The sequence below is a fragment of the Haliaeetus leucocephalus genome, unplaced genomic scaffold, assembly GCF_000737465.1.
Source record: "Haliaeetus leucocephalus isolate CR32 unplaced genomic scaffold, Haliaeetus_leucocephalus-4.0 Scaffold646, whole genome shotgun sequence".
In the NCBI taxonomy this organism is placed as follows: Eukaryota; Metazoa; Chordata; class Aves; order Accipitriformes; family Accipitridae; genus Haliaeetus; species Haliaeetus leucocephalus.
In genome coordinates, this window is record NW_010973082.1 from 5,707,144 (window position 1) to 5,733,197 (window position 26,054).

Sequence of the window (26,054 nt, forward strand, 5' to 3'; positions counted from 1 at the left end):
CTATTGAAATTAGACTCTGTGTACCAGGGAATAGCATTCAGATACATAACTGGAAAGTGACAAGAGAAAAGGGGCAGAAAGCTGAGTGAGCTTGGATTAAACTACAACAAGAAGGGCAATATTCAAAAAGGAAATTTTAATCTAAATAAAGACAATCTGTGTTTATGGCACATCTCCATATCCTACAGAATGCTGTGTTAGTGCTTAATAAAAAAAGTATGCAGTATATAAACACACTGTTGTATGATAAGTAGATAGAGAAAACAGGCATAACATTCTAGTTTCTATTACTGTTATTCTAGGAGGAGTACTTTCACATGCAATTAACTGTGCTTGCAATATACCAGAGACAAACAAAGGTAAATTGAAAAAATCCAATTAAATTAGAGAACCACAAAGGACACATTCAGTGACCAATAAATAACACATAAAGCACTACTGGAGTAGGTCGATGAGCATTGTTGGTTATCAAATGTTGAAGGGAATTCCTGGAATAACAGAGGGGAGATACAATACTTGATTCATTAAGGGGTTGCAGATGTGACAAGCAAGAGAGTAACAGCAGCTTCATGGCACAGGTATTGGCTGTTTAGAGAAGCTGTGTTCAGGTCCAGGATCCCACATTGAACAAGTTATTGCATATTAGTTTCTCAGCTGAATAGTAGGGATAAAATTGCACCCTTACCCTGCCTACTGCACTGTAGTACCGGTCTCTGATGATTTCACAGCAGCTACCTCCATCACTCACTTTGCTGTAAGTTCAAACAAGCATTTTTGTGCTTTTCCCCACATGGCTTCTCATGCTAGGGAGGAGGTCCCCAAAATTGCTACAACACGCCATTGATGTACCTTCTTTCCATAAAGCTTTCCTTTATTGCAGTGTTTCTAAGAAGTTTTAGAATGGCTTGATGAGAAAGCACAGGGACAATGCATAGTTTATTATTTCAGTACTTGTAGAGTTCTTCCTGAGCATTCATTGACTGAACCTTTCAGCATGAAAGCAGGCAATGGGAAATGTGTATTTCTCTGCCATTTATTAAGCCCTGACTGCAAGCTGCATACAAGTCAGTGCTTAGCACTGAGGATTTTCAGCCCATAGGTCTTCTCAGTTTCTTTTCCATCAACAGAGCAACAGTAGTTCTATCAAGAGAATCAGGTTTAGGACATTGAGTTTCTTTTAGTCACCTTAGTCTGAAAGATTTTATTTTTGAACATTATTAACAAAAACTCTTAGCTACATATATTTAACTAAAGCAAAAGAAAAAAAATCTGGTGATTGTGAAGCTATTTCAACAGAACAGCTTTAAAGTTAAGTAACAGCTCAATGATTTCTATCGTGCAGCGACCATCTCTGTGGTTTGACAATAGTTCTTTGCTATGGTGTGGGGCTGCAAGATACAAAACCACCCTTATGTGAACCTTTGTGTCCAATGATATATGCCTGGAGGTGCAGAAGTACTGCAGTTACCAATTAAACATACACATCTGCCTTGGGGACAAAAAGAAAGAACAGCGTGTACCAGCAACACAAGAGTCTCTCTAGCTAAAGGAAGATCTGTATCTAGTCTCATTAGCAGATGAAACTTTCTGTCTTCTTACAAGTATAACAGCTAGAGAGCAACAGAGTTGAACTTACGTTTTAAAAACACCATTATGAAGCTATCTAGTAAACCAGAAGTGCCTCTACCCTCTGAATCTGGCCTTTGTGTCATCATGTATTTACAGTAGTTTTCTTTTGTATTTTAAGTATACCATACCTGTATAAGATTATATTACTTACACATATTATTCAAGCAAATCAAGTCAATTCCAAAAGTCTCAGTCCTTGTAAAGCCTAAGATCTCCTGATGTTGTTGATGTATGATTTTTGTTATTTTATCCAAGTGGGTTGTTGGGGGTGTTTTGGTAACCTGGTTGAGACAGGCTGTACAGACAGGCCAGGTAATAGCCTGTGCAACTTGTCTTATTTTAGAACTATTTATGTAATTTAGGAGTAAAGAGTAGTCATAGAGCAAGGGAACATTTCAAACCATATGAGTGGCAGGGGCAATGACCCTCAAAATGCTTTTGAAATGTTTTCTCCCAAATCAAACTCATGCAGATTGTAAGAAATCTGAGCTGGTCTCTGATGGGCTATAGTTAAAACATTACTCAGCACTCCTAGCTATTATTTTTATTCTATACTGTATTTCTTCCTACTTCTTGTTCAAATTTAGACCTATAACTGAATTTAGAGCTACGTAAAAACGTAGGTGAGGTCAATGAGAAAATCTCACATTGACTTCTGTGGGCTTTAAATAGCACGACAACTTCGAAAGCATGACGAGATCTGTTTCTGTAACAAACTTGTCTAGTTTCTTTTGGTATGGGAACTAGAGGTTAAAAAAATAATACAAACAGCAATAAAGACATTTTGGTGTTTGAGAGAAAAATATATCAGCACATCACAGTCTGTCTGGAGTGCTTAACTAACATGGACAACAGCAGATAAATTTCTATTTACTCTGCCTAGCACTGGGTCAGCCACACCTGTTGTAATTAAGTAGTAAAGTTACCTTGGTTTTATCTGTGGTTTTGAGTCATTTTTAGAATATCTTCTTTCTTTTCAGCCAGCACTACAGTCTGGGTCTGTTGGAATATTTCTGCAACAAATATAATCACAATATGAGGTTATGTTTTCTGAGCGTCTTTGTTAGTAGTGAATCATTTTTCTCAAACAGGATGCAAATAATTTACAGAGTGAGCATTGTTAGAAGCCTGTTGTCTTGAGCAGCCAACTGGAGCCTGATCAGACAAGCAATTTTAAGTAGGATTTAGTGTGGCACTGAAGTTACTTTGCTCAGTAAAATAAACAAAACTGCTGTACAGAAATTACATGCTGTACATTTGAGCAGAAGCAGCAAAAGGAACATCTTGTTCAGTAAGAAGCCTTAGCACCAAGTCATCAGGTTGGTCTGCTTCACAACTGGAACACGGTCTTGCAAGAAAATACTTCATGTAGAGTCAGGTTTTTCAGACGCATTCAACATTCAGCATCATTGGCAATATAAAATACCACTTACCAACTATCCATTCCACCCAAAACACTCTTTACATAAAACAAGCTAAAATTGTGTCATTCAGTCTGTCTGTTTCCATGTTCTTCTTTCCATACTAGTACTTTATCTCTCGAGTTTTTCAGGGCAGAACATTGTATACACGTCTGTATCTGTAATGTGTCTAGCTCAAGAGGCCAGCTGCCTTGTTTGGTGTATAGCATCTTCAAAATTACCCAGTAAAAATATGGTGTGTGAGCCACGACACACGTACAATATGGCTTTCCCTAACTCATTCTGTGCCGAAATAAGACAACCAGCTACACTTCACCAAACACAGCATTTTTCCTCTTTCTGCAAAATACTGTTTGGGGGGTAAAATATAAGCAGAATTGCTTGTTTTCTTGTGGGTCATTTTTTTGTTGTGTTGGTTTGGGGTTTTTTTAATTGCCTTCCTGCTACTGGAGGCAGCTGCTTCTTAAAAACAATAAACCATCTCTTTTGTTTCAGCTACCATGCTGCAAAATATTGTCTCCAATGTACAAAGAAAGAGTGAATAACTTTCTGTGAGTTTAGAGTAATATGATGAGTAGTGGAATATTCATTCAAGTCTAAAATGTAATTTTCTCTGGGAGAAGGGAATATTCCAGTCAGCTTTACAATACACTCTTTTTCTCAAGGCCTTAACCTCAGCTTTCCAACACAAATCTTCAGAACAATGAATTCACCATAGCTGCTCTCAGTATTCCTGCATTTACTTGGGAATCCTGGAAGGCTGCATGCCATTTAAATGTTTTAGAAACTGACAGCGTACTAACATACTGGCCTTGTAATGTCCCTTGCCTTAAGGGGTACGAGAGCTCTGTGATCCAGCATGTATGATTTTTACAACAAGGCTAGTAAGGATTTAGTCATTTTGGAGGTAACAGCAAATCCTAAGATCCTTTCATTTACTTCATTACCCTGGATAATCCTCAGCTTGTATAACTGTGTTCACCTTAAGGGACATCCTTGGCAGTTTCAATAGGATTCTGGTATCTCTTCCACTTCCTCTCCTGAACTTTGGTTGCACTGTTACCCTAAGGAGTACAGCCATCTCCATGAAACTGTAAAAGCCCTCCTCTACTCATAAACACACATCCCCTTCAAGTCTTTACAAATATTTTCTTTCTCACCATGCCAAGTTTTAACCTGTTCTTGCCACTAATCCTCTGCACAGTTCTGCACCACCATTGCATTCAGCAGCAGCCAACTATTCTCCTATGTTTTCTCATTTTCCTTCTCCTTTCTATCAGCATTCCTCATAAAGCATCCAGCACACTTACATTCTCCCTTGAAATCCATTTTTTTTAATTAGCTTTCCCTTTTGACATCTAAGTCTACAAAGTCTACTTCTAATCTCTTACCACACCTTAAAAGCCATGAGAATTCAAGGAAGTCACCTGTGACTGAGTGCAACTCTCACAGTTCAGGGAACAAATCCAGCTGGGCTGAAGCAGGTACCAGGAAAGGGCATTACTGTTCTTCTGATACTTAAGAACAAGGAGGAAACTGGAGACAGAGTCTTTTTAATCTACCATTTAGGAACTGTGCAGCCTTACAGACCCTGTCCTGGTAGGACTCAAGATAAACCAAAGAAGGAATCTAGTTCAGTTTTGAAATGAGGTAATCCTGCTCTTGCCACAACCCAAGGTTTTCTGCTGTTTTGAGAACAATGAAAATCAGCGAGTCTAAGCTATAACACAAAGAGGCCTGCACTGAGACTATATTATTTCCATTTGTTTTCTTTTGTTTCTGCTAACAGCACTTCAGAGAATGGTGAAAGCCCTTTAAAGCCTATCTATTGACTTCAAAGAGAACCACTTTTCCTTATGCATTTGTTTTGTTGAGGTTTTTTGTTTGATTTTGTCTGTTTGTTTTTAAGTTTTCACCTTGTTTTCAGGGGCACTAGTAGCAAAAATCCCTATGAAAATTGCAGTAAGGCTGAGAAGTGCTCTGGGCACCACCTAAAAGAAAGGAACCACAATTCTTTAGTAATAACAGTGATATTAAACTTGCTCTGGGTTGAAGAATGTCATTTTCTTACCACCACCTTCCCTTCTATCAAAACAGCCCTGAGTTACTACATAGCACAAAAACATTTGCATTGCATAAAGGATTTGTTCTGTTGTTTTTCTCTTATCATCCAAATAGTAAGAAGAAGCTGAGCTCCAGGCAGGGGAAAGGTGCCACATCAGAGCTGGGAGGTTCACATCATTTCAGGAGCAGACATGAAAAAATTAACAGTGTAGAAAGAGAGTCAGTTTAGCAACTTTAACATGCAGGGGTGAAAAAATGTTTACACACACACCTGAGGAATCAAATTGCGAAGTTTCTCAGGTTCACAGTCTTTTTTGAGGAAGGCCTGCCTGTAGTAAATTTTGGCTGGTCACCATCCAGCTGTGCTCCTCACAAAGAGGAGCTGAATATCTTCATATCCTCTTACACTACCTTAAACACTGCTGCACATGGATGAGCACAAGGCCCTGACTAAGGCTCATCATAGCATAGGTGAAATGGTAATAAAGCACAAAGCTATCGCAGTTGGAGAAGAAACAATAACAAGTTACTCTGACCAAGAACTCCCAACTTACAGCCTGGGAAACCATTTTGTTGCATCAACATCATCTTTTCTGTTCTCTCATCCAACCTTTACTAATTTTGCACCACTGCTCATTTAGGGACAAAAGATATTAACTAGCAAACTAGTTTCCAAGAAACCTTGTCAAGGTTTGAAGCAAAAATTACCTTCAAATTTAAGCTTGGACTACAAAGCTGACCTTCTGTTTCCTATCATCTTAATGATTGATTTGTTGCAGCTGTGGGTTTATGCACCTTGGTCTTTCTTATATTGAGAGAGTACAGAAACCCAGCCATTCACATAAAACAGAGAATTCTGTAAGGCAGCTCAGCTACAAAAATGCTCTACTAAGAGTTTCTCACTGGATAGATGTGTCTTATAGTTAAAAAAAAAAAATTAACACTATCACACGGGAGTCTCTTTCCCAAGTCACCCATGTACAGCAAAAGCACAAAGAAGTGCCAACTAAAGATATTGAGGAAAGTAGCAGAAACACAAGAAAGAATTCTCAGAATTCTGTTAAAGCACTTTTAGGAGATCTGATTGAATTTTCCCCATCAGAGAGACTCTGTCTAAAGCAGATAGCTTTTACCATCATTCAGCTACTATAAATTAGGTACTGCTAAAGAAGCATCACAGAATTTGTTTAATATTCTGCTCTCTCTAAACTAGCAGGTATACTATTAAATAGGCATAATTAAAAGACAAAAAATAGAAGGCTGTGTGTTAGGAAGTCTAGCGAACTTAAATATGCACAACCAACCTGTTGAAGAGTGGGGGGAAGCTGGGCATGGCAATGGTACTGTTTTTAAAATTGCTTTTAAAAGTCTGTGTTAATCCAGGTTGGCAGCAAACTATTGCTTTTAAGAGACACATTCCCTTTAGAAACAAAGCCAGCTGGATTTTTTTTATTTACTTTTTAAAAATTTTATTAGAGAACCACAGGCAGACTGGGATTTTTCCTCTGTGAAATGTTTTCAACTATCCTGGCTGGTCTCAGGTGTGCAGCCTTAGTACAAATGGATAATACTAAAAAGTGCCTTCAGGCATAGCCTTAAGCTATGGGGAGTAAAATGCACTGCCTTGTGAGCAGCCTCTGGCACAAGGGAAAGGCATAGAGAGAGCAACCCAAAATTCAGGCTCCTTCTTGCTCCTCCAGTTCCAGTTTTTCCTTTAATTCCCTTCTTCCCCCAGGAAAATTCATTTGTGTTTGGCTTGTGATTTCTGAATCCTCCGCTAGCGAGTGGCTGAATGAGCTGAAAGAAGACTATATAGCCCCTACTTCCTCTCACAAATCTTTACACAAGATTTTGCTAGCCCACAGAGGAGAGCCCTCCCTTACTCAGACACTGTTATTCCAATCCAGTATAATCTTAAGTAAGGTACAAAGGCAATCTACCATGTCTGCTAGGAACAGGCAGGAGACCTGGGGGCATAGTATCTGTTTTTTAGGAATAGGTAGCTCAGGCCTATGAGCCGCTCTATATAACTACTTAAGAAAATAAGAGGAGTTTAAAACTGCCTCCCCACCTTCCCCCATAAGACATTCCCTAGTTCACATTTATTTGTTACTTGATTCAACCAAAGGGATGATAAACATTTTCCTTATACAGGATACAACCATATACAATGCTGTAGCCCCTCCTTTCCCAAAATATACTCTCCACATTAATTTAACAGAACAACCCCCCAGATTTTGGTCAGACTACCAAGACTCATTGAGATTAGCCATTAACAAAACCAACAGAAATCAGTGCCTACAAAGAGCTAACCTCCATAGGCAGAAGTAATTCTCATGGTCCACGCAAATGAACCTGTCTGTAAGCATAAGCTTCCAAAAGTGCTTCACCCACCTCTTTCTGATGTGATACGTGTGCTTTCCAGGCTCTGCTCAGTGTCTCACTAGCCTTTTGTCCTTTCTTGGCTATCCTCAGGTCTCTGGGAACTTGCTATCAAGAGTTCCTGCTCTGTTGCACTTCACAGCTTAATTAGGCAGCCCCACCTCATGCTCCAGTTGTATACTCTGTAATCAAGGGCAGTCATTGGAACCAGCTGTTCTGTTTTAAAGGCTCCTCACCTTTAATCAAGCTTCCCACCCCATCACAGCTTGATCTTCAGGTTGTGATGAACTATCCAACCTGGCTCTTGAGCCTCCATCCTGTTACATGGCAAGAGTAATTCAGAGGCCATGGAGCATTGATCTCACTAACACAGGATCAATACTGTGCCTCTGCACTGTGCAAAATCATGCCTGATGGGTTTGGTTATGTATAGGCCAAGGGGAGTATAAGATAGATAAATTCTACTGTGGTGCAATGAAATTTGTGTTCAGGACGTTACTCATCACAAATATATTGTGTCATACACTGACATGACAGATGATTAATCATTGTATTCTATCAGTGCAATACAGCATATAAAGAAGCAGTGGCATCTGAAGGAAGATTTCACCTGATTTCTTTTAAAACCTGCTGAGCACTCTTGTTTCTCAAACGCTTGATCATCAGCGAGCATCTCTTTTCACACAGGGTGCTCTGATTGCACATTAGATGAAAACCCACTTAGCATTGCAACCACAGACAGGACAAGACTTGTTTTTCATTGCAGGATATAGTAGTCATGGTATCTTCCTCCCTGTGCTGATACTTTATCATCTTTTAAGTAGACTTCTACCATAAATTTAAAAGTTAACAGTACTGCTCCTTTCCCCTTGTGTTTTCATGACAAAAGTATATTTATCAACTCTCAGCTGCAAGTTGAAGAAGGAGGAACTAAAAGTAAAGAGAGAATATGGGGTAAATTATTTGAACTCCTTCTGTGGAAAATAATCCCCTCATTTCTTCTTCTTCATTATTAACTTGCACACTCGTGTTAGCCTCAAGTTGACATACTCTGTATGAACCTCACAGTCTTAAAAATTACACCAGCAGTCTGCTGGTTCATACAGAGAACATCTGGGAGAGCTCGAGGAGAAAGTGCTCTTCTTTCTATCCCATAAAACTTTATTCATTTTGCTTCATTTTCTAGGACGAATATTTCAATACCTAATGTCGATGTTTTCATTCAGATATGAGCCTCAGAATCTGATAGCAAAGCCCAGGCACCTAGGCCACCATCTCATCAATCTTCCTTTTCTTTTTCTAATAGTATGTTTGATGCTAGACTACCGCTGTCACCGACTCATGCCTCAATTTCTCAGGTATAGGTACTCCTCTAGAAAATGTGCCAAGCTTTGCAAAAGAAAGCAAATACAGAAGCTTGAAAATACAAGCATCACTGAAAGCTGATATCTGAATATCATGACACATAGCTGTCTTTCATATTAGACAATACATGTTGTGTCACCTAAGGAAATTTTCATTCACCTGCCTGTAAGTGCTTTATACAGTTTTTGAAGATTTCTCTTTTGTTTTTCTCCAATATATTGGATATAAGTCCACTGTTTATGCCAAGCAAGCTCTAGATTCTTCAAAAAAGTTAAAAACACAATGTCATTTGTGACTGTGTTTTAAAATCTTTTATATGAACTAGCAGACTGTACAACAGATGCAAGAACACAAGAGGATTCAACCAAGACAAGCCCACATATAAGACATTGCCAGTGTCAAAACTTTTCTTTCCGTTAAACCCAAGATTAAAAAATAGGAGAGAAATAATTCTTGCAAACTACATGTGTGTTTTAAAAAGAAAAACCTTGAACTCTTCCCAGTCTTCTCTGTTCAAATAATTGTAATGATGGAAATTTGTAACTTCAGAAAAGAAAAAAATCTTCCTCCCTAGAGCCGAGTCAGGGCATTAGAGGTAACAGTATCTACATCACAGAGGCCATCTGCTAAATTTACTTGGGAACTCATAAAAACAAGGCTTTCTGCAATAAGGACTACTTTCTAATGGTTTGTTACCCTCTCTGCTAGGAGAACAGTAATTTTGCCAGAGCACAGCTATTAGATACAGAGCAAACCAGTGCTTACTCTAAATACCCAACCTTTTTTTGAAAACATGGTTGAAATCCACAAATGCTATATAAGATTAAAATATGGTCACTAAAAATAATTCTGGCGTTCCTGGGCCAAGGCAAATTATTAATGACCTTGGGATACACATAAACTTTTACAAGTGATTACTGTCCTGCATTGTTCCTCAGAGAATGCTCCATTGTCTCCAAGAGTCAAACCAAAGACATGGAGATAAAGTGGATTAACAGGTATTTGACACATAACGACACTAAAGAAGAGCTCTGCATAAAACAGATTGAGGAACCTAAGGCAAACTCAGGTAAGAATGAGTTGCTTTCTGCATGTCATCATCTACAGAACTGGACTTTCTGGACCCACCTGTCACCCTTCTGACAGTTACATCATTTGCAAGTAGGTGTTTTACATGCATCTTGTATCAAGGCATGACACTTTTCCGCTGATGGCATGGAAAGGGGTTTACATCTTTTCAGCTCCCACAGTATTTCTATAAGTAGCCTCTGTACATGTATTAACAGGGTTAATTTCAGCGTAACAAGCTTTGGTAGCTGTAAGCTTGTAGATATTGCACTGGAATGGACCAAAATATTCAAAGACCAAAAAAACCCCCACATCTTGCATGAAATGTATATACATGTACAGGCATACGTACGTGCTTGCACTGATACGATGACAAGCCTAAATGACATTCATCAAACACAGAACTGCTACAAGTGAGTTATTATAATATGTGAAAATATTTGACATTGTCTATCTGCCCTTCTGTCTTCTACCCCTGAAGGACAATCCACATCTTTTCCATATGTTCGTGAGGTTTTTCACACCAAACCAAATGGTATACCAAATTTATTGTTGGTGGCATAAAACACGTGTGTAAGCTAAGTAGGCTTGATGTTGATGGGCTGCTCATGGTCACAGCCAGAACAGGTACTTTAGTTTAGCAAGCATACTAATCAGGAATTTATCTTCAATTTTGAATGCCAGCAAGCATTTGTGAGGATTCATTTTGATCATCAGATGCTATTCCTCCCTAAAAATGAGGGCCTGCTTTCAAAAAGTGTATGGTATTTCTGAGGACACGCCCTACGTTTACTGTCCTTTTTTTTTTAAATTATTTTAAAGAAATGCTTAATTTCTTTAAACGCAAAAAACTAAATACAGGATCTACATTCATTTCATGTGTGTCTTGAAATTAAATGTCAAGCATACCCAAGAGAACAATGTTAATGAACAGTCTTAGCCCACAGCACCCACTACCTGTCATTCTTATTAAACACAAAAGAACAAAGAGGTTAGTATAATTGTTGATATTTAACCAAAATGGAACATTTTCTGTGCATATTCATGAGGTATTAACATTAGCACCTTTTTTGTTCTGCCCAATGAGTTCAGTGATAAATAGATATAAAACATGGTTGAACATGGTTATTGAAAATAAAGATGTTCTGGTAGCTGGCCAGCACATCAATTGATTTTACATGCTTGGTTTTTCTCTTTCATTGTTCAGTCCTACCTCAGGTTATGAATTTTCAGAAGCAAACATGAGCAATTCAGAATAAATCTACAATTGCTACTTGGGTTGGTGTATCACTTTTCTTAATTTTCCTTTTACAGGTTGCTTAAATCAATAGAACTGTACACTTGAAAAACACTGCAATATATATTCCTATATTTTTCTTTGCCATTGAAAACCCTTCTATCATTTCTCCCTCTCCTTTAATGTAAAATGAATATCAGAAATCCTTAATGATGTTAAGGACCATGGCTGGCTGTATGATACAAAGATTGATTCATTAATATTTTTTATGAATAGAAGTGGTGAATTCACTGTTTGTATTATTTAATACTACCAGAACATGTATGTAAATACTAGTAATTTCAAAGTTTTCATACATTTTAACATACCATATAATTTAGCTCAAAACCCGAAGAAAGCATATTATTCATTATACACTCTTTATTTTTTTAGTCATCCAGACATGCAGCAGAATCATGTGATACCAAACAGTCTAATACATAATCCCAAATGAAGAAAACCATTTACAAATGCATAGCTAAACTGCAATTCCTTAGCTGAAACCTATTTAGCAAAAACAGGTTGTAAGAGACAAATGTATTTGTAGAAAAGTTGTTTTACTCTCTAGGGAGCAATGATTCATGAAAGTAGAATGTGCAAGTGCCAGAACCAGAATATGTAACTATTTCTGCTAGAATACCTGTTGGCCATTCTGTAACTAGTTCATCAACCTGTGGTTCTTTTCCTCCTCCCACCTAGGGCATGTTGTATCTATTATATAGGGTCTTAAGAGTAGGGACCAATTAACTACTCCTGTATGCAGCGCCTGTCTTGCGTGGTGCCCTGCTGACACTCAGGACCAGTGATGCTGCTGAAACGTATGTAAAAATTACCATAAAGTGATAAAACCATAAAAAGTAATTGTCTCATGGTTCACTGGTTGACTTAATATTAATCTATAACAGTATAATTAAGGTATCTTTCACAGTTTCTCTTAAAATAAATTCTGAATCATAACACCAGTAATAAGCTTTCCTTTCTATGTGAGAAGTGTATGTGGATGTGGTCTGCTTTGGATGCTTTAAATAGCTTATGAAAGCCAAGGTGTCCCAGCACCAGGCTGCAGTTTCCAGTGGAAATACTCTATTGCTCGCCAGACAGTAAAGGGCACGTAATTTAATCTCTCTGCATTGCAGTTGGTCACCTATACAATGTACAGTCCCTCACCTTTTGTCTGTTTTGTTATTTGACTTTGTAAATTTGGCAGGGTAGGACAATCTCTTGATCTGTGCCCATACCAATAACACCTGCCACAACCAGTCTCAGTGCCAGTCCCTGGAACTATCACAGCAGGAAAGAAACAGCTTAAACTGATCCACTGTTTCCATTTTTGTTCTCGCCATTTTCATTCCTTCCACCTTGGTCTATCTGTGGTTTACAACTCACTTTGGTCACTCAACGCACTCCATGAAATACGACTATTAAAGATAAATTGTTTTGTTGTATTTACAGTATTCACCACAAGCATCACTAGTAGTGAGAGACTGAAATGAATACCGATCAAAAAACCCCTCGATATTAATCTAATAATGCAGCGAGGATGGAAATAAAAAGACTTGAAAATCTTGCGCTGTATCTTGCAAAATGTAAGCTCAAGTATTAAATTCTTCACAGTGATAACTACTGAATTTCAACTTATTTTCTCCCTTTGGCTCCTAATGCTGTATGATGCTACTACATGAGGTAACTGTCAAAAGGTGGATTATTTTATCATGTATACAGGCTGTCACTGTAACGGCAGCTTGCATATTAGCTGAGCCAGAGCACTGTATCAGTAGGGCAAGACTGTGCTAATTGCTCACTGCTGGACTGTATGTTCTTGTCTTTAATACATTTTAAAGTAGACATTGCAAATGCAAGTGAATACTACTTAAGGTAGTACTGCCAAAAACAATTTAAATGCAAGAAGAAAAAGAAAATGCCTTAAATAGGCCCATATTTACAGTGTGACAATTCTTTCCATTGGGAAATCGCTTTGCCAAAATCTACCACAGTCAACTGTAATTTCTTTCTTAGTCAGCCTCTCGGAATCTTTCATAATCCCCACTGTCTATTTAGACATCTGACAGTCCCCGTTGTCACTACCCCTTTCCATTTACCTCAAAATCCACATTTGCCACACACCACAAGGGCTCTGCGGGAAGGGGCACAAAGCGGGAAGCACCTGAGGGACGGCTGAGGGGAGATGGCCAGCACCCGGCCAGAACCGGTTCCAGCTGGATCTGGAACCAGCCTACACAGCAGTGTAAAACCCCAAAGCTTCAGCCAGACACGGAAGCAAAGGGCTTCCCTGTACAAAAATATTTAAGAAACAAACCGAAAGGTGTGAGGGACTGCGGACACGCTGGGGGGCGGGAGGGACGACGATGACTCTGTGCTGAAAGGGGGGACAGCCAGCCCTGAGGGGCCACGGCCTGTGGGCAACTCCACCTGGAGCAGGCCCGCCTCCGCAGTTTGTGCTCATGAGCAACAAATTCAGTAAAATTTCTCAGCTCGAGACTCTTCCACTTGTGACTTAAACCCACCAAAATCAGACACCAGATAATTATTGTGCTAAGATCATCACTTACTGTGCTGACTGATGCTATTTTTTTGATCTCCCTGTCTCTGGCTTTTTTTTTGCCTTCCCTGTAGTCCATAAGCCTTTCTAGAGAGGTATTTCTCTGTGGTCTGCATTTAGACAGTCTTGGCAAATTACATTCAGGCTGAAGACTGGCAGTTCTATCTGCTATCATAAAGTATTAACGTGTGTACTTCTCATTGAGCATAATTTTTTAATGATATTTAACAGGAACTGGATGGGTATGTTTGCCAATTTGAAGGCTGGCAGCAATGCTATTTAACATGTGGTTTACTTTAAATGGTACATACAGTTTACTTTTAATGCTATGAAGATTTTTGGCTTCTAAATCTTGTTTTAACATACAAATAACCAACGAGTGGTTTAAGAGGATTAATTGCCAGACAATGCAGAGAATTTTTTCAATACAGTATGTATGGCAAAGGCTGTGTTCTTGATGCTAAAGAGCAGCCCATCAGCAAGCTTTTGTCAGCAGTAACTGGATCTTAAACATTGAAGGCATTTTCAGTCATGCATTCATGAAGACTAAGTTTCGTGCTTTTCTCTCTCGGTTTTGCACTGCTTATTGGTGTGAAATTGAAAGAGGGAGTATGCGATAGTAAGAGTATCCCATGTAGGGGAGAAGCAAGAGTGTCAAACTGTCTTTCAATCAAAAATATTATACCAATGAACTACACAATGAAGAAATGGATGGTGTCACTGAACAGTGACACTAAGGAATCAACTGAATGTGTAAATCTGAACTATTGGGTGTCTGTCACCCATGTTAAGCATTATTCTTTCTAGCCACTGATTCAAATGAACCTTGTAAATTGAAATGTGCATGTAGAATAGGGTGTTCATAAAAGCCTTTGAGAGTTTCACAGTTTAGGCTATAATTACTTTTTTAGCACAATTCTTTGAGACAGTGACTACCTCTCAAACAAGGACTGATTATCCACAGTTCCTACCGGTTTCATTACAAGCTCATTGGGGATGGCCTAATGCTATACAGTGTTAATGGAAAATGGACTAATAAATAAAAATGGGATGATTGATTAAAAGCCAACAAGTGCCTAAGTACTCCAGATGATTCATTGTGCTGAAAAGTTCTCATGATCTGTAGACAAAAGAGACAAAGGAATGCAAGATTAAAGAGGCAGTCAGTAGCAGAGAAGAAAAAGAACCCAGAAGCCAGTGGCTTAGTTGCTAATTTGATAGTCAGAAATTGTCTTGGAGCTGGCTGGCATTAGCTGTGTTGGAAATAGGGGAAGCTTCTAGCAGCTTCTCACAGAAGCCACCCCTGTAACCTCCCTGCTATCAAAACCTTGCCACATAAACCCAATACCTTAATAAAAAGTAACTGGAAAAGTGGCTGTCAAGTAGACAAAACAGACCTGATTGTCAGATTAGAGACATAGACCAAGTAGGTCTCTGCCTAACTAAGTAATTGCATCTATACTTACTTGAGCTAAAGCAATAAAATAAGTAAGGATTAAAGAATTTAAGGAACAAATCTTAACCTTGATGCAAATGACATGTTAAATGACTTCTCTCTTACTCTATTTTTTAAACATCAAATGCCAGAAACTTACCTCATATTTGTCTTCATTTCTCTTGGTTCTAAACCACAATAAAATGCCAATACATCAAGGCAAAGGTAGGCTGAGAACAATTCTTCTAGAGAGCTAACATGATACTGATCTTCAGTAGCTTATCTATAGCCTTATCCAAAGCACAGAGATGTACTCATTTAGGAATTACTCTTTCACCTAACTAGAGCATCCTAGTCCACATTATTCTTCTAGATTCTCTCTGGAATTAATGGAGACCATGAACATAGTTGTTTTTCTAGGTGAGATGATTCATGCTCTGGAGGTGTGAATTTTTCTTCCTCAACTAAAGAGGGAGCTGAAACAATTTTTTTACATAATTTATTTTTACATTATTGAAATGAAGGGAAATTAATATTACTGTTAATGATTGACTTCAGTGCAGAACCTTGTGAGCCAAGAATGGGTTACCATCCAAACAGCACAAAAAAAGAGAAAGGCCCTCAGTCAGCTCAGTCTCAATGGCAAGACAATTTCATTAGATTTCATGACAGCAAAAAACTTCTTTTGCCCTGAGTTAATGTTGTGGTCCTGCCCTTTAAAAACTTTAAGAAGTCCACTTCTTGCCTGAGATCATGAGACACAATGATTGCCTACAAGCTGTCCTGCACTGTAGAAAAATGTGCTTATACTATAAAAATGGAAATGTGAAGCTATTTTATGACATTTTAACACTCAAAGCCATTGGGATATGTTGTAAGCTCTGACCTGCACTTACAATTATAGTTACCATCACTCCTTGGGAATGAGACCTGAAGTTATAAATATGTCCACTTCTATGAGAGATTAGAAATGACTTCAAAGAATTCACTTTCAAAAAGAAATTATGCACTAATTAAATAAAAGTCTAAAAATTAAAAACCAGTCCCAGAGATAGGTCTACATGAGAAGCCATTTATGCAGATAAGTGCATCTCTCTAATACTAATGCGGAGAAAGAGACAGTGGGTAGGAAAGTTCTTCAGCCCCAACAGATCAAGAAGGCAGTCTTGTACTCAAGTGCTATTGTCAAGTCTCCTCCTAGTGAACCCAAGAAAAGACCAATAGCTTGAAAAAGTGGGGAAAGAGAAGAATAGTTCCTCAAAATGTTAAAATAATTTGTAAAATAATTATCTAAATAACCCTATTTGTTTATTTTCATTGCATTAGAGACGCTCCACCAGTGCACTGAGGTTCTCGATTAGACTTAAACGTGGAAAGAAAGAGGCTTTCTTGTGCCTAGAACTTTACATGCATTAGGATACAACTTCCAAGTTTCCAAGTAGAGTACAAAATGCTACCCATTCTTCAATTCCTAGGCTAATTTCACAATGCTAAGTTTTGAAGGGCATAAAATATTTTAGATGTTACCCTTACAGCTTTACATAGAATCCTTTAAAATTGTAAAGAAATCAGTTCTACAAAATGAAAGGTTTTATGAGAAAATTTCCTTTTACAATAGTTTTTTTTATGCATATTAGAATGCTACAGCCTAGACATTCTATTAAATTCTTTGATGTGATTTAAAATACCTGTAATGCTGTTTTCATTTAAATTCTACAGAATTTTTCTGTAAAAGCATATCTGCAAGACAGGAGAGGAAGAAAGAACAAAATTTCTATCTCCTCACTCCTAGCTTACCGGCCTCTAACTGGAACAGGAGGCATTTGCAAATGTATCTAGCTCATTTATTTTCTCACCAAATTTTTTCAATGTATTGTAATATTTCATTTTCACTTGTGCAACAAAGAAAAAGAACCCATAAAAAGATGATAGGAGAGAATTCTATGCAAGTCTTTGAAGTAATGCTGATAATATATTCCCAAGCAACTGAGTTTCCATTTGCATAATTAAATTGGCCAGAACTATCTTAACTGTCCAGCTTGCAGGAGTTCAACCTCTCTGAAATGCAATATCTATACCCATGAGACGCTGGTCAATTACACAGGTGAATTGATAAAAGAATTCAAGACACAGAATGCTTGATTCAATATTACACATTAGTGGGAAGTCTAATACAAGTTATACACTATGCAGCAGCAATATTTTAATATTTTGGTAAATAACATACAACCGCTGAGGACATATAGAATTGTGACACTGCAAAATTGTGGTCGATGGAGTTGGGATTTTTTTTCCTTTTTTTTTTTCAAATCAAGCAGGGAGTAGACATAAGGATGTGGTGATAGGAGTTTGTTAAAAACTTGACTTGGTTTCCCCCTGCATAAATACAACTCATCCATGCAAATTGTTGCTCTGGCATTTTGGTACTCACAAAACACGTAAAACTTACTCATGTAAGTACTGTTCTGCTGGAAGCCCGATTTCCACATACATAACTGCAGTCACTAGGGTACTTGTGTCATATTGCAGAGAAGGAAACTTCTGCCACGTGGGTCACTGTTAACCTCTCCACCCATAAATTTGTGTAGAGAAGAAGAACGGTGCAATGGAATGACTGCCTTTCCAAACCTGCAGCTAGAACTCAGCCATGTGTTACATCCATGGCAGGTGAGGTTGAGAGCAGGAAGGGAAAGATGTCATGGGACAACCTGTCTTCTCTTCCTGAGACACTGTTATATTTCTGTCTGTAGAGCAAAGAAAAGCCTTTGCCATATCAGTATTAGCAGCTGGTGTCTAGCCAGTTAATTTTCAGTTTCCTTCGGTTAGTCGGTTATGCATATAATTTTCCTAATCATTACTCAACATAGCAAAAAAAAGAAAAGAGTTCCTGCTCCTAGAAAATATGAATGTGGGTGGCCGAGTACTCTGAGACACTAAAGCATTTCCTGAAGGATCCAGAACACACTGAACTTCCCCGAAGGTAACAATGCCTGCAGTAGTGATCTTGAGGTATCAGCAATTGTGTTGGTAAGAAAATGTCACCACTATGGAGTGAATATGAGACTTCAATCCAAATTATGGTTTCTGTGGAATGACACTTTTGTCGTGGTTTAACCCCAGCCAGCAACTAAGCACCACACAGCCGCTCACTCACTCCCCCCCACCCAGTGGGATGGGGGAGAAAATCGGGAAAAGAAGTAAAACTCCTGGGTTGAGATAAGAACGGTTTAATAGAACAGAAAAGAAGAAACTAATAATGATAATGATAACACTAATAAAATGACAACATTAGTAATAAAAGGATTGAAATGTACAAATGATGCGCAGGGCAATTGCTCACCACCCGCCGACCGACACCCAGCTGGTCCCCGAGCGGCGAATCTCTGCCCCCCCCTTCCCAGTTCCTAAACTAGATGGGACGTCCCATGGTATGGAATACACTGTTGGCCGGTTTGGGTCAGGTGCCCTGGCTGGGCATGAGAAGCTGAAAAATCCTTGACTACAGTCTAAACACTACTGAGCAACAACTGAAAACATCAGTGTTATCAACATTCTTCACATACTGAACTCAAAACATAGCACTGTACCAGCTACTAGGAAGACAGTTAACTCTATCCCAGCTGAAACCAGGACAACTTTGCTTTTAAGTTCAGGAAACAAATGTGGAGTTTAATACTGATAACCTCCGATAAAATAAAAAAAACACCCAAAACCAAAAACCCACCCTGTATTCGCAACCAGTCATAAAGTGGCAGAAATCTATTAAATGTACTCTGTGCTTGACCATAATCAAAAGGTGACCCATATGTTGCCTGAATATCTTTTTAACATTGTATCCATTTATCAAAGACAATTTTCTTTGAATAATAAAGTATGATGAACTACCTAAAGAAAAGTCGGACCATCTGTCTGCCTCCTTAGTCATTAACATTCACCTTCAGTATATGCTTGGCTTGTTTTATAACTACTTGAGTGACAGGAGAATTAGTTCATTCCCATGGTTTGGGTTGTTTTTTTTTTCTGTAGACTTTATTTTTTTCTATCATCTATGCATACATTTGTTAAACAGAAGGTGGGGGTGGAGTATGTGAAGTCTAAACTAATTTGAGAAACTAGCATAGCTTCTGCTTGCAGATGTCATGGTGTTTGCATTTTACATATTCATTGAAATGATTCTCCTTTTTCAGGGGTAATGAAAAAGCATTTTTGGCTGCCTTTAAGTCCCAGGTACACCCTGAACTTGTAAACATTTTTCAAGTTTTCCCTAGTGCTGAGGGCAACTGTTCCTCCAAATGTTTCTCTATACATCGATGGCCGAGCATTTGCTTGATTTCTGGGCTTCTGTATGTGAGGACAATGGTCCACACATACAGATCTTGCATCTGTCTCACATCTGTTTTTCATAAACCAAGAATGGCCTCCACAGAGGTGCAAGAACTTGCCATGTACTGTCCAAGGTGATAAAATAGAGCAAAATAAAGGGAGTCAAGAATTCTGAGCAGAATTTGCAGGGTCTAGTCTGGAGATTGGCATATTACCACATACAATAGATTCACCACTTTCTAAATTTACAATAAAAAAAAAAATCCGATTTTTACTCAACTTTTAAGATTAATTTTACGCCTTAAAAATATCTTAAAATAACAATGTCACCAGAATTGTGTAGGATAACAAGGACTGAAACAGATGAACGGCGACTAGAAATGAGTTCCAATTAGTTAAGTGCTTTCAATACTTTTTGCAAAAGTTCTGAACTAAAATATGTCCTTGAAGCTCTAGGTGCTAACCTTTAATGTGTGTATCCAGTGGAACAGAAAGTATGGACAGGAAATATACTCAAAAAAACCAATCTTAAAACAGATTTTCAATAAAAGACATAATGAAAATTGTAAATAATTAGAGCGTAATTCGAAGTCTACCGAATTTAACAGCTGAACTTTGAGAATTTACTCAACAATGACATAGACATTTCTATACTTTCTTCCAATGAATTCTCTCCTTCCATTTGCTGTAAGTTTAGAATTTTTTGACTCTTACATTAAGTGATGTTTCTAAGCCCATTTTGTAAGATAAAACTGTTCAATGAATTCTCCCTTTCCTCTAGAAATGAGATTATTTATAGTTTAGAGTTAAGATTTGAATAGAAGAATGCTGATTCAACATGAAAATGTAGAGGTTCTTTTTCAGTGGGGAGTCTGTCCAGAACTTATTAAAAGAGTGTTTATATTGAAGTTCACATTTTACCTAGAATTCCTAAAATTAAGTTCTTCTGTTAGCTTATTTGTGCAAATTAAAGAATAAGCTAATTAGTTAATAATTCCTGCAAAAGACTTGCTTATAGTTAACAATTCTTTTTTTTGCTTCAACTGATCTAAAAATCTTCTGTGGGAAGTACTGCTCAACTGGACTCTGAGAGTGACTCAAAACTGCTTTCATCTTGTCAATGAAACAAGGGAAAAGAGATGGAAGTTAAGGCTCTAGACAAATGAGCAGGTTAACATGGCATAATGAGTTACCAGTCAGCCAGGCCCTTTTAACTGATAAAATGCTCTTAATGCACTTAAGGTAAAGGACATTAACTTTTGCTGAGATTTAATCTGGTATGCTTTACCACACTCTCAGACCAGTTAACGTAATGACAGTGAGGCATGATCACTTGTTAAATGTGCTAACTCATTCAGTGTATTAACAGTGTATGTAGTAAGGCTCTGGTATCCTATACTGCAATAAAACTGACCTCAGGTAACAGCCATTTTTATAAAAGGCCAACAATATTTAATTTATAACTTCCTGACTTAAGCAGAGTTCATCTGACTTGAATTTGGAGGGAGGTGGGGGTGTCTGTATGTTTTCTATCAAGCTTTATCTGGCTTGGTGATACTTCTACCAAAAAACCTGATGCACAGCAATATGCTGGTGGAAACACTATCAAGAGAAATCTACATATTAATTTTTAACATGCATGTGGAGATATTTTTATCTGTATCAGAATGAAAAAACTCATCATAGAGAAAATAGGTGACATGGTATTGCCTTCTAAGAACTAAACTCTCATTGGAGATTCACATAAAGGGTATAAATAATAAAAATGGATGAATAAAGAATCAATAACATTAAACACTTTTGCAACTGTTGACAGCAAGAAAAATTACCCTGTCAGTGAGTAAAGAACAGATCCAGCCTCTGATGATTTTAGAACAACTCTACAGTACTGCTACCTTCTTGTGGCTCAGCTTGCATTTTCTTATCAAATGCTATGAAGCAGGCAAATTAAATTAAGTAGTCAAAATCAATGAAATCAAATTATTGAGCCATCATATTCATTACTGGTGATTATTAATTGTGTGACATTTATCTGAGTTAAAGTGGGAAATTTGCAACAGAATGAAACAAGGTAGCTTTTTCTACCTTTTAAAAATGCCTATTGCTTGTATCTTTTAAGTCTTTTGCATTCAAGGCACTGGGCTTAGCAGATGTAATGAGAATTTATTTCATTATTGCAGAAACTATAGGGGCAGAGCTGCATGGAAGGAAGCAAGGATGTCCAACCACAGGTCTGTCAAGTGATGGAAATCACCAGAGGCCAGTGGGTCCTGCTTGAAGAAGACACAGTCTGTCCCCAAGCAGTCATGCTTAGGGAGGAAGGCAGAATTAGGATGAATTTTAGGTTGGCCTGGTTTGCCCCTTTCCATAGGGTATAAGGCTACAAATCCTTCCTGTCACCACTTTCTAGTCATGCTGCTGTGTTCAGGATGACACCTGTCCTTTAGGAAGCTGGGATGAAGACAGATTCATTGATTTCTGTTAACCCACGAACAACACGATGCTAAATGTTTTGTGTGTTTTGTTGCAATCAGACCCATTCCTGCAATATATGAAAGTTGAGTCTACAAAAATTCCATTAGCAGAAAGCAGGGCTGTATCTAAAGTGAAAGATCACATGCACAAGTCTTTGAAGAATCAGGGTCTGACACACTATGCATTCAGTCTGTGCCTTCAGCTGAAAAATGCATGTTTCAGAATCTCAGAAAGTATTTGATTATTCTTCAAACTCTTTCAGCTGAAGCATTCATTAAAAACATTTTAAAATAAAACACTGCAGTTTAAAAAAAAATGCTTTATGTAAATTTTAAAATGTACCTAATTAAAGCATTAAATAAATCCCAAACAAAAATAACACATTTCAAAACCAAACATTTGATATATAGTAAGGGGTGTGTGTGTTATATTCCAATAGGAAAATGCAAAGAAAAAAATACAAATAATTGTTTTCCTGCCAACCTAATTTCATTTGAAAGAAAGTACCGAACCTAAAACAAAACAATGATTCACATAGTATTAATGACAATATTTTGCTGATATTTCATTCTTGGTTTAAAAAGAATCAACATTTATGACAAGTGCCAGAGAAAAAGCCTCAAGTATATGAAAATTTTAACGGAATTTATAATCTAGCTGAGATCTCTTTTTAGGTGGGAAGCTATCTGATTGATAATAATATCCACCATGCTCTTTATAGCTGATTTCTTCCAAGTGGCTGTAGTATAGATTCATATGGATTCAGAGAAGATCCATCAACTAATTTAAATATTTTAGATGCACCTCTTCAGAAGTGTCTGTTCTCTAATCTATTTTACCATCATTTTTTTTAGGTGAAATTTTTTTTCGTGAAATCTCCTCTACTTGGAAGCTTGGCAAAAAAGATAGGCAAGAGAACAGAGACAATGAAACACAACCTAGATTTGGCCATTGCTTTGTCTGCAACTCTTCCCTGTTCCATACTCGGTCAACATCAGCTTTATCTTGGTTAAAATCTGTTTAACTCAACAGTGTGCAGGTGTTAACAAGACTGACTGGCATACTGCTGTGCTGCTCTGTAGAGCTCATTAAAAAGTATACACATGTAAAACAGAGGGATTATAATTTACTCAACTATGCTTCAGTTAATCCACTGTCTCTCTGAAAGCAGCAGGGCTTAGTGTATCTCCTGTAGTATCACCTTGTACCATCACCTCCTCTCCTGAAGTATGGCATGCAAAGGGACTCACATAATTAGTTGCAAGAAGAACAATGCATTTACTTCAATGCCATTTCTGTTTACCCCTGTTGGTTATAAAGATGCCATTAAAAATCCATGTTTTCCTTCCAGTTGCACTCAATTATCATTGATCTCTGCTGTTTTAAGTACAGGGTGAAATTCTGGCACAGTCAAATAACCCTACAGGTAACCATTAGCAAACGTAGCACTTTTGCTTATAGCAGTCACTTGCTTATAAATGCTGAATTGCATAATGTTCAGAGGTGGAAATGGTACTTTTCAGAGTAAAAGAACAATCAAAGGATAGTGATCCAATACTGGAATCAGATTCAAATAGAAAAACTCTTATTAGAGACTGTCCATAGAGAGCAGACTGTAAAATTGTAGCCTATATTGCAAGACTATATTCCTCTAGGAGTCAATCTTGTTCCAGCACATTTATCCTGACACTGCCATTTATACTGCCACATTCTTGGCAACTGAGAGTAGTCATACAGGTATATCATGACTTCTCAATTGAATTACAAAATCTAAAAAAAAAAAGCAGATGTCACAGTGCTAAGTATTGGATCAATCGGGGTAATGGTGCCCTCTTATTCTCTTTTACATTCAATGTTGCAACAGAAATCAACACTATCTGACAATGATAAGGCAATTCACTGTGATTCCTGAATTTTCAATACATTTTTTGTCACCTTCTATACCAAATCCTTCTATGCAGGTATGGCATGTCTTGGACCAAACCTAGACTGATTTATCTGGCTAGGCCTTAAACTCAGAACCATCCTGGGTACCAGCTGTCTTTATCATGGAGCCTTAGACCTCAGCTGAATTTCTGACAAACGCAAAATTATTGAGAAGTTATGGGTTTACGCCCCAAAACCCCAACAACCAACCCCCCCCCCCCCAAACCAACCAACCAACCACAAAAAAAACCAAAGCAAAAATCAAAACCCAATCCCCATACTTTGTTCTCTGTCCCTTCTTTTTTTTTTTTTTACTCCATGAAACATTACTTTCTGTACTTAAGACGTGTGCATGTGTGGGTGATGGGGAAATGACTTTTCATTGTACAAAGCACATTTTCATTTTTTTGCCTACTTCCTCTCTCTTTCTTCCTATCGTTCACATCTTTTCTCCCTTGAATGACTGAAGAAGAATCAGCAAAAGGATGAATTTTCTCAGCATCTATGTTAGTTTCTCCTCAACTCATTACTCGCCCCAACTGTTATTACCCTTCTTTTAGTATTGTAACTAACGTGCCATTCCCTTTATCACCTTCTCAATGTCAGTGCTCTCCAAAGAGCAAACTATATCGCAGGGAGAGAATCTGCTCTCAGTCACACCAATGTTAATGCAGAGCAAGTCTTTCAGATTTAGTGTAGGAATTCAAATTTGATATTTGCATAATTGAGAAGAGAATTTGGTCCTCTCTGTTGAAGAATGTATTCCAGACTGCTTCTACTGGAAGAACTTGTCTTTAGAAGTTATTCTTTTAAGATCTGCAGGAAAATTAGATATTGTGCATAGTAGTCTATATGCTGTCTGAATTTTTGAGCAGCATAGATACAAAATTTACAGTGCATTTTATTAATCTGCTATGCATGTTTTTCCCCTCAAGATAGATGCATTTAGATCTCTACAAGTATCTATCACATAGCATCCACTAATAGACAGCTTTACATGTAAACTCTAACACACACAAGTAAATTTAAAAGAGAAATAAAAGCCCTTGACAATAGTGTACTCGATCCTCTGCAAATCCCTGTGGATGTATAGTACACAGTAAGTCAAAAATAATTAATAGGGTCAGCTCCAAAAGATGTCAGGTTCACTGAAGCATTGTATGTTTCTTTGAAAGAGAAACAACACTGACATTTTTTTAAAAGTTAAGGTAAACTAAATGTTGTCTCTAGAGATTGGCATTTTCCATAGTGCTTTTGTAACAACTTCTCACCGCTACCTGTGTTTACTCTTGGTCATATTGGTGGAATGCTTTTCTTTTTTTAAGGATGTGGAAATTTAAGGGTAGAATTGAGTGAAAAAAACTGCTATGTATGTTATCACATTGTTTTGCAATTAATCAAGAAATATAAATGTAGTGGCTGAAATCATTCTAGTCTGTTACTTTAGTTTCCAGGGCAAAAGGGGCTTATTTCCACAAGGAAGAAGCATTCACAATTCAAACCCAGTGAACACACCAGATTTTAAACATGTCAAAAATTGGATTCGGCAAAGTACTTGGTATTTGTCTACCTGAACCCATCAAAATCAAATGCTAACAAGCTTCAGAGAAGGAAACTCAATGCTTTTAACAAATCCCATTATGTGGGAAGCCATAATATGCACTTAAATTTTGTCACCCAATTCCACCCACATTTAGCAACTCTGTTTTTAAGCTAAATTCACATTAACATTTGCTTTTCTAGATGCAAACAGCAACAAACAGTGGCATGCTGAAATTTCAGTCAATGAGAAAGAAAGGAGATTCATCCTAAGCAAATAACAACCTGATAACTTGCCCTACTTAAGAACCTCTCCTTCCCAAGACTGAAAATGCTTCCCTTAGAATATAAATTTATCCCAGCATCACACATAATTTCTTTTGTTAATCGGTAATTTAAAATAAACCCTAAGGATCTGCTGAATTGTGTTCAGAAGTTACAGCGAGTGCTGCCAACTGAAGTGCTTTGATTTTTTTTAACTTTTTCTTTTTCAGTTGGAAGACTCAGTTTATTGGTAAACACTGATTTTAACAAGCAAATAGTAGCTTCAGTTCATTGTTTTGAGAGTCACAGACAGAACTCTAACTTCTT